This window comes from Urocitellus parryii, unplaced genomic scaffold, assembly GCF_045843805.1.
Source record: "Urocitellus parryii isolate mUroPar1 unplaced genomic scaffold, mUroPar1.hap1 Scaffold_48, whole genome shotgun sequence".
NCBI lineage: Eukaryota > Metazoa > Chordata > Mammalia > Rodentia > Sciuridae > Urocitellus > Urocitellus parryii.
The window spans coordinates 3,852,989-3,865,406 of NW_027554049.1; the positions used below are offsets into that span (position 1 = coordinate 3,852,989).

A 12,418-nucleotide genomic window follows, 5' to 3' on the forward strand; every position below is an offset into this window, starting at 1 on the left:
AAAGAAGTCACAAATTATCTTCATCAAGTATTAATATTTACTACAATATTATGGTTTTTACATTCTTTTACCCTCTGAATGTTACAATGATCCTTAGAGATGGCAGGTCAGATTTTACCATATTTTGCTGATTAGTTATCGCATATAAATTACTAAAAGTTTCCAAAATATTACTCATTTCACAATGAGTACTCTCAAATTATGTTTCTCCAATTCATAGGGATTGAAAATAAATCTCCACCTTAAAGACCTCAACTGATTTCCAATAAGGTATTACTTAAAGATTTTTTGTCACTCTGTTCATTGCACATTAGTCTGACAGAGATGAGTTATTTAGGATTGACTTCGAAAAAGTCACAGCCATAAAAGGCTTAGGCATTTTCCCCCAACTTAAGTGTCAACCTAATATGTTAATTTCCACCGATTCAAAGCATTTTAGTAATACAACTCTCATTTAATAAGCCTTCGTAGAAGATTTTAGGACAGCTGACTGGGGAGGAGCTGGGGTGGGGGAGGAAGAGGAAGGGGGGGACAATCCTGGGTCGCCCTCTGGCTTTGTCTGCACCCCCTCCCTTCGTTCCCAGGAGGCGGCGGATCCAGGACTCCCCTCACACGTCCGCAGGGACCAAGGGGGAGTCGGTGGCTGGAGATAAACAAGGCAGCGGCAGCGGCAGTGGCTGAGGAACAGGGAAGGCTGAGGTGGCCAGCCCGCAGCACTGGCCAGGGAGGCAGGGGCGTCCCTAAGACGCCAGGAGGGCGCCATGCCAGGAGGACAGTGCTCCCCGCAGCTGCCTGAGCCACCACCCGATCAGGAAGGAGCCCCATGGCCTCCGAGGACCGACGGCCCTCCCCCACCACCCAGCCCGGGGGCCCTGGCACAGCGCCACTGTGGCGCCTCCTGGCCTCCCGCCAGCCCTCCCATCCTTCCCCGGAGGCTGCGTTGTCCGTGACTCAGGCGCTCCTCCACTAGGCACCACCGCCTGGCACGGCCTCGCCTCGGTCGCCTGAACCCGACATGCCCAGTTTCTGGCAGTCTGGCTCTCAGAGGATCATGAGTGAGGCAGCGAACTGGGTGGCCAACGGGGCGAGATTGGAGGATTTTCACTCCAACCTCTTCTTGCTGGCTGAACTCACAGGAATTAAATGGCCTAGGCACAATTTTGGAGGGCATGGGGCCTGTGGACACATAATTTCACCCCCAGCCCAAGATGATCCAATCTTGTTAACATTTCATCCACTGCCTGCCATACCTGTAGTGTGTATGGCGTCATGATGTCAAACCAGATTGCAAAGAATCATGGGTATTCTGGTGGGAATGAACCCAACCTTGTGGGTGTAATACATCATGAACTGCAGTTTGTGGAAGAAGGACTCTGGGAAATGGCCTTTCCTATGAATGTAGGACGCTGCTCTTCAAAGCGATCTACAATTTCTTAGAAATGTGCCTGATGGATAAGAATTTCGTTAGGATTGGGAAGTGGTTTGTTCAACCCTATGAGAAGGATGAAAAGCCAGTCAACAAAGTGAACATTTGTTGTGTGTTTACATTTTTTCTTCACGGAGAAAGAAATGTATGCACAAGTGTGGAGATTGCCCAACATCAGCCAATTTATTTGATCAGTGAGGAACATATACACATGGTTCAGTCTCCACCTGCACCATTTCAAGTACTGGTGAGTCCACATGGCTTAAATGGCATGCTAACAGGCCAAGCATATAAAATGTCAGACCCAGCCACCTGCAAGTGGATTGAGAAATGGCAATATTTCTACCCGATGGTGCTAAAAAAGAAAGAGGAATTGAAAGAGGAAGAAGAGTTGGGGTATGATGATGATTTCCCTGTGGCAATCGAAGTAATTGTTGGTGGTGTTCGGATGGTCTACCCTTCAGCTTTTGTATTGACCTCTCAGAATGACATCCCAGTACCTCAGAGTTTTGCCACTGCTGGAGGCCATATTACAGTTGGGAAGCCGGGACTGTATAGAGTGAAGGACCCAAGTAACTGGGGGATGCCTCTGACCCTTCCCACCTCTCCAGAGCAGGCTATCACAGGAGTGGAGATATGCAGACTGCTACCAGTCATCTGGGTTCCCAAGACCAGGGGATGGTAACTATGCATAGTCAAAGAGATCGGGGAAGATTCCTTCAAAACTCCACAATCATATGGTTCATCGAATCTGGAGGGAATGCATCTTCAACAGAACCTAGTCCAAGAGGAGCCAAATGTCAACTCCAGATCTTGAAGAAGAGCCTGCTAAGAATCCTGCTACCTGGGGTTTTGTGGATTCAACCCAAAGAGTCAGCTATTCTTGTTCCAGGCATAAACTTTTAAAATAGTGTGCAGTAAGACCCAGTTGACCTCCCACAATTTCTCAACCAGGGTTCAGTGCAAGACCATCATCATCTTCATCTTTACCACCTCCTGCTTCTTCTAAGCACAAAATAACATAAAGACAAGAAAAAGGAGATAAGTTCCAAAAGAGATCCTTGATACCATTTCATCATAGGCCCTCTGTGGCTGAAGAGTTATGCATGAAACAGGATACACAAGGACAAAAGATAGGGTTGGCATGGATGGACTCCTCCTTAGAGGTGTCTAGCAGTTGGAAGTATGATAAGCAAATGTTCGTGCCTTCCAGAAATACAAGCAAGCAAATGAATCTGAATTCTATGGATTCACCTCATTCCCCTTTTTCCCCTCTGCCACCAACATTCAGCGCTCAGCCATGAGGTCAGGAAAGAGAAAGTTTGGACCCACCTTCTGTCCCTGTGAATCCAGCCCTCTGTGGAAATGGGCTAGAACTTCAGCAATTATCTACTTTAGATGACAGAACTGTCCTCATAGGCCAAAGACTGTCTCTAATGGCAGAGATCAGCAAGATAGCCTTATATTGTGGGATTAAGCCCTCAAACCCAGAGTCATCAGATAAATTGTGGCATAGTTTTCATCTCCCAGCCAGCGCTGATGCATTGTTTAGGCCTCCAGAGCTCCAGGGTGAGAGATGTGATTCAAAAATGGAGGTGAACTCAGAGAGCACTGTATTGCAAAGACTCTTTGTACAACCTAACAAATGGTTTAAAATCTGGCAAGACAAGCAGACCCAGATGCAGTCACTCCACTTCCTTGACCCGTTGCCTCTGTCACAGCAACCTGGAGACAGTTTTGAAGAAGTCAGTGACCCATATACCTTTTAAGATGGCAACATAAAATACATTTTCACAGCAAATAAGAAATACAAACAAGGGACAGATGAGGATTCCCTGAAAAAAAAAGTTAGAGGATGGATTTGGTTCAAAGGATGTCACTACACCAGGTCATTCCACACCAGTGCCTGATGGGAAAAATAACATGTCTATTTTCAGTTCTGCTACTAACACAGATGTCCAGCAGGATAATGCAGCTGGCAGAGCTGGCTCCAATAGCCTTATGCAGGTGACAGATTTGGCACCTTCCCTGCATGACTTAGACAACATCTTTGACAATTCCGATGATGAAGAACTTGGGGCTGTATCACCTGCACTGCGCTCATCAAAAATGCCTATAGTTGGAACAGAAGATCAACCTCTTGGGAAATATGGAAGAGCTGCTGTTCCATACACACCAACAGTTGCAGACTTGCAAAGGATGTTCTCCACCCCTCTATCTTTGGAACAGCATCCGGCATTTTCTTCTGTGATGAATTATAAAGATGGGATCAGTTCAGAGACAGTGTCAGAATTAGGCATGATGGAGAGTCCTATGGACAATATAATTTCAACATACCTCACAGAATTCAAAATGGAAGTAGAGGATGGATTAGGAAATCCCAAATCCGAGGATATAAAGGACTTTTCATATGTGCATAGAGTTCAACCTATTCAGCCTTTTGTGAAATCTTCCATGTTTGCTCCACTGAAGATGTTGCCAAGCCATTGCCTGCTACGCCTGAAGATACCTGATGCCTGTCTGTTTCAGCCTTCATAAGCAATTTCTCCTAAAATTGAACAAGTGCCCATGGCCCCTACAGCCACTTTCATTAGGGACAGCTACCATAACATGCCTAATGTTGGGAGCCTAGCAGATCCAGACTATTTGAACTCACAACAGATGAACACGCAGATGATGCTGAACAGCAGTGCCCCAGCCAGCAACAGTGGGGCAGGAGTGCTCTCATCTCCAGAGACCCCTTGTTTTCTGTCCCCACACCATGAACTCCCAGAACCCCAAGAACTCCCAGAGGTGGGGGCACTGCAAGTGGTCAAGGGTCTGTTAAATATGACAGCACTGATCAGGGGTCACCAGCCTCTGCTCCTTCTACCACAAAGCCTCTTAACTCTGTGGAGCCTGCCACAATGCAGCAAATTCCTGAGACCCACACTCTTTATGTCACCCTGATTCTCTCAGATTCTGTGATGAATGTCTTTAAAAACAGAAACTTTGGCAGCTGTTGCATCTGTGCCTGCAACATGAACATCTAAGGGTCAGATATTGGGCTCTACATCCCTGATTCTTCCAATGAGGACCAGCCCACTTCACCTGTGGGTTTAGTGCTATTATGAACTGCAAACTTGGCTACAATTCAGGACTCTTCCTTGAAGATGAGTTGGATATTTTGGGGAATAATGCTGATATTGGTCAGGCTGCAGAGAGGTGCTTAATGATGTGTCAGACCAAAGTTTCTTCCTCAGATGGAGGGAGCCAGAAAATCCCAGGAGACACACATAAGCCTTCTTCTCCTCCTTCAGAATCAACATACACAACCGTTTGCTTCTCTGAGTTTCCTGGACTGTATTTCCTCTAACAGTCGCCAAACTCTTCCCTGTATTAGCTGGAGTTATGGCCGGGTACAGGCAGACAACATGATTACTGGACAGAGTGCTTTAATGTGCTGGAGCAGGGATGGCAGTATGTGGATAATCCCACTGGTGGGAAAATGGATGAAGCTCTGATGAAAAGTGCCACTGTGCACTCTTGGCCTCATAGCAATGTGCTAGACATCAGCATGCTCTCCTCTCAGGATGTGGTCCACATGCTGTTGTCTCTGCAACCCTTTCTCCAACGTGTCATCCAAAAGAAGCACATGGGAAGAACCTGGGAGAACATCCAACACATGCAGGGACCACTCACCTGGCAGCAGTTCCATAAGATGATGGGACGTGGAACCTACAGTTCAGAAGAATCTCCTGAGCTGTTACCCATCCCTACCCTGCTAGTAGGCTATGACAAGGACCTCCTGACCATCTTGCCATTCTCCTTGCCCTTTTGGGAAAGGCTGTTGTTGGACCCATGTGGGGCCACCGTGATGTTGCCTATATTGTGGTGTGTCCAGAAAATGAGGCCTTGCTAGAAGGAGCCAAAACTTTCTTCAGGGACTTGAGTACTGTATATAAGATGTGTAGGCTTGGGCAGCACAAGTTCATCTGCTAAGTGCTATGTGATGTCATCATGCATGTGGGAAAGACCGTGGTACAGAAGCTGACAGATGAGCTTGTGAGCAAATGATTTAACCAGCCTTGGAGCAGTGAGGACAATGACAATCATTCCAGACTCAGACTTTATGCACAAGTTTGCCATCATCACCTAGCACCTAAGTTAGCCACTCTGCAGCTGGACAGTAGCCTGTTGATACTAACTAAATACCAGACCCCAGCAGCAGCAACACAGGGACAAGCTCCACCTTGGAATACTAGGCCTTTAGCTTCAAATTCAGGATCAGCAGTTCCCTCAGCTAGCAGTGCATTAAATCCAACATCTAATGGTGGTTCTACAAACTCCACAACAAGTAGTTCCACATCTGGTTCCTCTGTGCCCCCAGTCTCATCATCTGCTTCTGCTCTGGGCATTAACCAAATGAGCACTACCTCTTCCTCAGGACTCAGTGGTAGTGTTAGAAGGCAGAACCCCTGTGTTGGGGGCAGTGCCACAGAAAGAACACAAGGGAACATGGGCTGTGGTGGAGACATTGAACGTGGGCAGAATTCCTCCAGGCCCATGCAGGATGGACAAGAAAGTGTTACAGAAAGGGAGAAAATAGGAATTCCCACAGAGCCTGACTATGCAGACAGCCAAGCCTATTCTCCTGCTGTTGTCATTTACATGGTGGTCCCATTCACCTACACTTCAGAGGAAGACTCCACTTCTGAAAACTTCTGGCTCTTGAATTTGATGTGCTGCTGCACAGAAATGCTGGATAATTTATCTGAGCATATGAGAAATTCTTTCTCCAGATTGTGCCCTGCCAGTACATGCTACAGACAGTGAAGAATGAACAAGTTTTCTGCATTCAATACTTGAAGTCCATGGCATTTTCAGAGTACTGCCAGTGCTTGTGACATCTACCTACACAGATCCACATTAAATCCCTCACAGAATTTGGATCTGCAGCCAGCATTGAGATGACTCTCAAGAACCCTAAGCGGCCCAGCCCAATCCATCTTTACTCCCCTCCTTTTATATTGTGCCCAATCAAAGACACATCAAAGCAGAAAGAGCTTGGACAGAACTTTGGTGAGGCCAGCCAGAAGTACAATGTGCTCTTTGTGGGCTATTGTCTATCGCATGAAAAGCACTGGCTCTTGGCTTCCTGCCCTGACCTCCATGGGGAGTTATTAGAGAATTGCGTTGTGAATATTGCTTTACCAAATAGGTCACAGAAGAGTAAAGTATCTTCACGCAAGATTGGACTGTAGAAACTGTGGGAAGGTGCATAGGCATTGTGCAAATGATATCACTGCCCTGGATAGTTGTGATTGGAACACTTGGGCATCTTGGCCATGGGTAGCTTAAAGACTGGAGTATCGTCCTTGGAGAATGTTCACTACAGACAATCAGCAAACAGCTCAAGGAGGTGTGCTGGATATGTGGAGCCCGCCATGGAGCCCCAGGGGTCCTTTGTAGTGATGGCAAATGCTGTCACAATGGGCTCTGTTTTGGGCTGAAGTACTGCACTGAACCTGTAGTCTTATCAGCTGTATACCCCTCAAGACGCATCTTGTACATCTTAGTGTTCCCAACATCATCAACCATCCAGGTGGCTCAGCAAACTATCCCCATGAGGATGGGATCAGCCCTAACAATGATGATATTTTTGTTGACCTTCCATTTCCAGATGATATGGACAATGACATTGGCATATTAATGACTGGGAACCTCCATTCCTCTCCCAACTCCTCCCCAGTTCCCTCCTCAGGCTCTCCTTCTGAAATTGGTGTGGGCTCTCACTTCCAGCACAGTCTGAGCCAGTATGAGCATCTTCTCTCAAGAGAGGCACCAGAGGAGCTCAAGCAGCAGCCTTGCCCCTTGGGTATTTTGTGTCAACTGACAAAGCTGAGAATCTCTCCCAGTGGTTTTTGGTCATCATGTACCCAGACTCAGAACCAGTGCCCTCTCTTCCTAAAGGCTTCACTTCATCACCACATCTCTGTAGCACAGTCAGATGAACTTCTCCCTACCAGGAATTCTCAATGGGTTCCACACCCTCTGGACTCCAAGACCACATCTGATGTTTTAAGGTTTGTTTTGGAGCAGTACAACACACTGTCCTGGCTCACGTGCAATCCAGCCACCCAGCACCATACTTCCTGCCTTCCTGTCCACTTGTGGTGCTCAGTCAGTTGTACAATGTCATCATGAATATACTTTAATTGGAAAGCACTTGTTCTCTCTGGCTCAGTTCCTTCTCCCACAGCCTTTGTGTGAGGAACCTGGTATACTTTGCAAATAGCCCACATTCTTTTCTTCAGACCAGTCTCCACAGTCCCACACTGTGAAGCCCTTAGCAGGCACCTGTTCATTCTGTAGTGCTCATGACCACAGCAACTCTTTGACACTTCTCTCATGGACCTGGAAACTTCCATAAGCAGTGACTCTCAGACAGTGTGTGGTGTGAGCAGCACCCCTCCCAGCCACTGGTCCACAGGAAGTAGTTGTTGCTGGTGGCTTTTAAAAGGGAAACAGAAGAGACAGTGTCCTTTTTCATAAGAGAGTGTTTTCAGCTTGTGTTTAAAGATGAGGTCCACAGAGCCCTTTGGATAAAATCCAATTGTTTTTGGTGTATGGCCTGTGGGTTATCTGAACTCCATTCTCTGGGACTTTTTAAAAATAATCAGCTCAAGTACATGATTTCATACTGGAGTCTCTGACTCCCAAACACTCCCATCCAGATTGGCATGAATGCTTTAGTTGACTTCATACCTGTGTGCAGATTAAAAAGGTCTGGAGACTGCTTCATTTTATTTATTTTAAGTTGTTTTGTCATATGTTTTTGCTTTCTTTTCACTTTTTGATTGTTGAGGACCAGGTACAGTAGCTGAAACCCAACTCAGATCTACCATAGGATTCTTTGACTACATACCTCTGTCCTAGAAGCCAGAAAAAGAGTGAAAAAAATCTGAAAGATCATGCCTAAAATGTCATGTGTTCATGACCACCCAGCAGTAGATCTTGTTAAGAACACAATAGGAGTTCTTCCATTCTCAGTGTGGCCCGCATTGTGTGAAGGAAGACAGTTTCATACCAAGGCAGTAGAGCTCTGTCCAGAGCCATGGCGGCAAATACCTTAACTAGTTTTATATAGTCATAATGGAAATACACTTTCTAGTGAATTCTTATCGAAAGCCAGTTCTCTACTCTCATTAGAGCAAAAGGGACTCAGGTACATATCACAGTGGAAAGTGTTTGCTCATAAAATCAGTTATAAATATGGTGAATATTTTCTGGACCATAGGAATATTATTTCAAAGAACTATTACAACTTAGCCATTAAATTAGTACTTGAAGTTGAACCTTCATGGTGGGATTTTTTTTCTTAAATGTCTTTTTAAAGCATTAATGGCTAATGGAAGTATTTTATGACTCCTCTTTCCAGGCCCAGAGGGTTGTATTTGAGACTTTGTTTCTAACCCTTGTGTTGCTGTGTGTTTTGATCTGAGGGTGGTAGGAGGCATGGACTGGCTTCTCGGAGCCCCTTTGACAAGGGCTTGAGCTCTTTTCATCTGTGGAGAGAATCATGCAGATTTTAAAAGTTCTTCCAGGAGACTTCCATGTCCTGGTTATTAACAAAAAAATGAAACATTATAATAATTCATATGATTTTATAAAAGTATTTTTTCTTGAAATAATTTAACATTTAAAACATTATATTTAAAAAGTTGTGTGATGGGAATGTAAAAGCAGAGAAATAATTTGTAAATGGATAATTTTGTTCTCTGTGCCACCAATTGAAGGCGGGAGGGGTAGACTTTCACAATGTATAGGTTAAAAAAATGTGATATATCAAACCATTTGTATCTAATGTGTACAGTGTGAAATTAACTGAAAATACTGCAGTGCTGTTTTTTATAATCAGAAAGGAAAATTCTCAAGGCCTTTTGAAGAGCATAAGATGATGAAGATTTTAAACTTGTATAAAATTATCTTGGTGAGAAGACACATTTTAAAGTAGATATTTGTAATCTTTTACCACTTTTGGGTTGCTTTTTTCCCAGAATTCTTCAGAACTTTGATTTTTTTTAATGGGCTATTTTTAATGCAGGGGCTTTTCTTCCCTAGAAACCCAATTCTAAGCAGAAAAAAAAAATGACAAAAAAATTAAAAAGGCAGCAAAGAGTAGATTTCATCTGATGTCTTTTAATTAGGTAAGTTTTTTAAGTTAAAAAATGGTGACATATTTATACATTTTTTTGCAAAAAAAATGAATGGCAATAGATTTTTTAAAAAATCTTATTTTGTACTTCTGTGTGAAAAAGTATGTATAATATTTCCCTTACATATGCACTATTTTACTTGTGAGTTTTTAAATGAATTAATATAAAATATAAAAGCCCTGGATTTGCTACAGAGTGAAAAGTTATTTTATTTTTTAATTTTGGAAATTCTCTAGAAATCAGAACTCTTAACCATGGTTTGAACTAAAAAGGGGTAGTGGGGAGGGGAGAAGGGTGGGATTGTCCAGCATGCTTGAATGTATATTTCAGAAATTTTTTTTTTAATGTGAAAGCTGTATATTTATGGGAAGTTCAGAATTTCTTTTGTTTTCTTTATTTTCTTCAAGCATTTTGCAGTGAGCTCCTTTCATATATAGCAAACAATTTCAAAGAATACAAAAATATATGAAGTTCATTGAAAAAAAAACTATACTATAGAGCTGGTACAATACACTAAAAGACTTTGATAAAAAAGAAACAATAATAAAAGGCATTCATTTTAAATGTCATTCATATATAACTTGTGGATGAGAGCTATATACTTTTACACACTTTTTTAGAGGAATAAATTATTGAATTACTGAAAAAAAGATTTTAGGAGATAAATACATGGTTAGGTCAGGGATAGACATGCAAATTATGTTGGAGCATCATAAGTATAACAGAGAAATTAAGATGCAAAAGTAGGTAGAGTGATTAGGGAGATATAGTGACTGACTAATTTTAAATAAGCAAATGGAAAAATTGAGGTTTTATCACAAAAATAGGGATGACTCTGAGCTAAAAATTTGGAAATGGGGTAAGATCAAGATTGCAAATTTGGCTCTATTTGGTGGTAAGAAGGGAATACAGAGGAAGTTTTATGTTAGAGACAAAATTTTGAAAATTGTGTTATGAAGATATACAGAGGAAAGTGCTATAGTAGAGACAAAAATAGGATGTGGAGATATACAATTAATTCTTTTATAATTTAGATACCAGGAATTGAACTCTGCAGACTCAACCACTGAGCCATATCCTCAGCCCTATTTTGTATTTTATTTAGAGGCACTGAGTTGTAATTTATCTAGAGGGACTAAGTTGCTTATGGCCTTGACATTGCTGAGGCTGGCTTTGAACTCACAATTTTCCTGCCTTCATGTCCTGAGCCACTGGGATTACAGGCATAATCCATAAAGCAATAAATCCTACAATGAAAGGTTGGGGAAAAGCAAAGGAAACAGCAAAATAGATAAAGAACAATTAGTGCAGCCAGTAGACCAAGGAACCATGAGTGAGAATTCAGGTTCATCATGCCCTCTACCAGAATGGCAAGGCCTCACACCAAAATAACAGTTCCCCCTCTAGAAATCCTACTAATGAAAACAGAATAAAATCTGTGTCCCATTTTTCTCATTTTCGAACTCTGTTCTCACCATAATTCCTAACATAGTCTAGAAGTTTTAAGTATAAGAATATTATATTGTGACTGCATAGAACATGGGTTCTGGATTTTGTTCTTATTACTAAAGAATCCCAATGTGCCTTAAAAATAAATAAGAAGTAACACTATTGTTCTGCAGAAACACTTTTTGCTCAAACCTAGTTTATCTGCCAATCTAACTCAAGTACCTACATTATCTACTAGCCAGGAAAGATAAAACCATAATATATCACGTAAAGAGAAAACTAAAACTTTTTCCCCTCTGTTCCATTGACTTGTTTATCTTTTTACAAAGTTTCCATATTAAGAATACATTTCCCATTGAATCTCTCTATTGAGGATATCTTCAGGCATGGGCAATGAGGAAAGTGCTAGAAAAAGTATATTAAGATCCTTCTATACCAAAGTACTTAAAAATACTAATGCTCTGCCATGCCAGGGGTCTCAGAGTCTGTGGTGGAATTTCTGATAAGCATTGATTATGAATAATTTTACTGGCATTAATTAGATACTGTGCTGGAAAAGATGTTAGAAGACTTGGATAGAAATTGCAGATGTAATTCACCACTATTTATGTGACCTTATTAAGTTACTCAGATCCTTTGAACTTCAACTAAGACAAGATAAAACAGAATCTAACACTATGACCTCTGATTTGAGGGTTGGCTTTGATACCTGACTCTCTCAACTGCAAGATCTCTGGGACTCAGTTTTCTCATTGATATATCTATGTATAAGTTATTTAATTAATCTTTATTTTTTATTGTTTAAGTAAGGATTTAATTGTACCTACTTATAGGACTACAGAAACATGATCAGTTTTGTTTGGAAATGCCTTCACCTCATTGCTTAGCACTCCCTAGCTTGAGATCCTGGTACTGTGAACAGTCACACCTCACTCTTTAGAAAGAATTAGGGCCTACATCAGTCAAGAGTGAAGATGAAAAATGAGAAAAATGTGATTCTGGGCACCACAGCAGATGGCATAGCAATGTCTTGAGTTTTAATGGCACAAAATAAGAGACATGGTAGTGTTTTAGTTGGTGGCATTCATAAGATGGTGCACATATTCTCTTGGAGAAAGATACCCCATCACTCAGCACTGGGGGACTATTCCAGGGTAACTTTCATCCTTTTGCGGTGTCATGGAATTATTCATGGTCCTGTGACTCCAACTTCTCTTTCATGCTCCCATTTTATCTGCCATCTCAATCACTACCTGGGACATAGAGATCCTGATAGGACATCAGAGCCCTCATTACTGCCTCATAAACCTCACATAAGACACACTGAGCCCCTCCCCACTTATAA

General features: G+C 42.4%; 1 pseudogene; it reads left to right on the plus strand.

Moving 5' to 3' along the window:
- The first annotated feature begins 1,051 nt into the window (after positions 1-1,051).
- Positions 1,052-7,623, plus strand: LOC144252577 (mediator of RNA polymerase II transcription subunit 13-like pseudogene; annotated as a pseudogene).
- Positions 7,624-12,418: the final 4,795 nt, after the last annotated feature.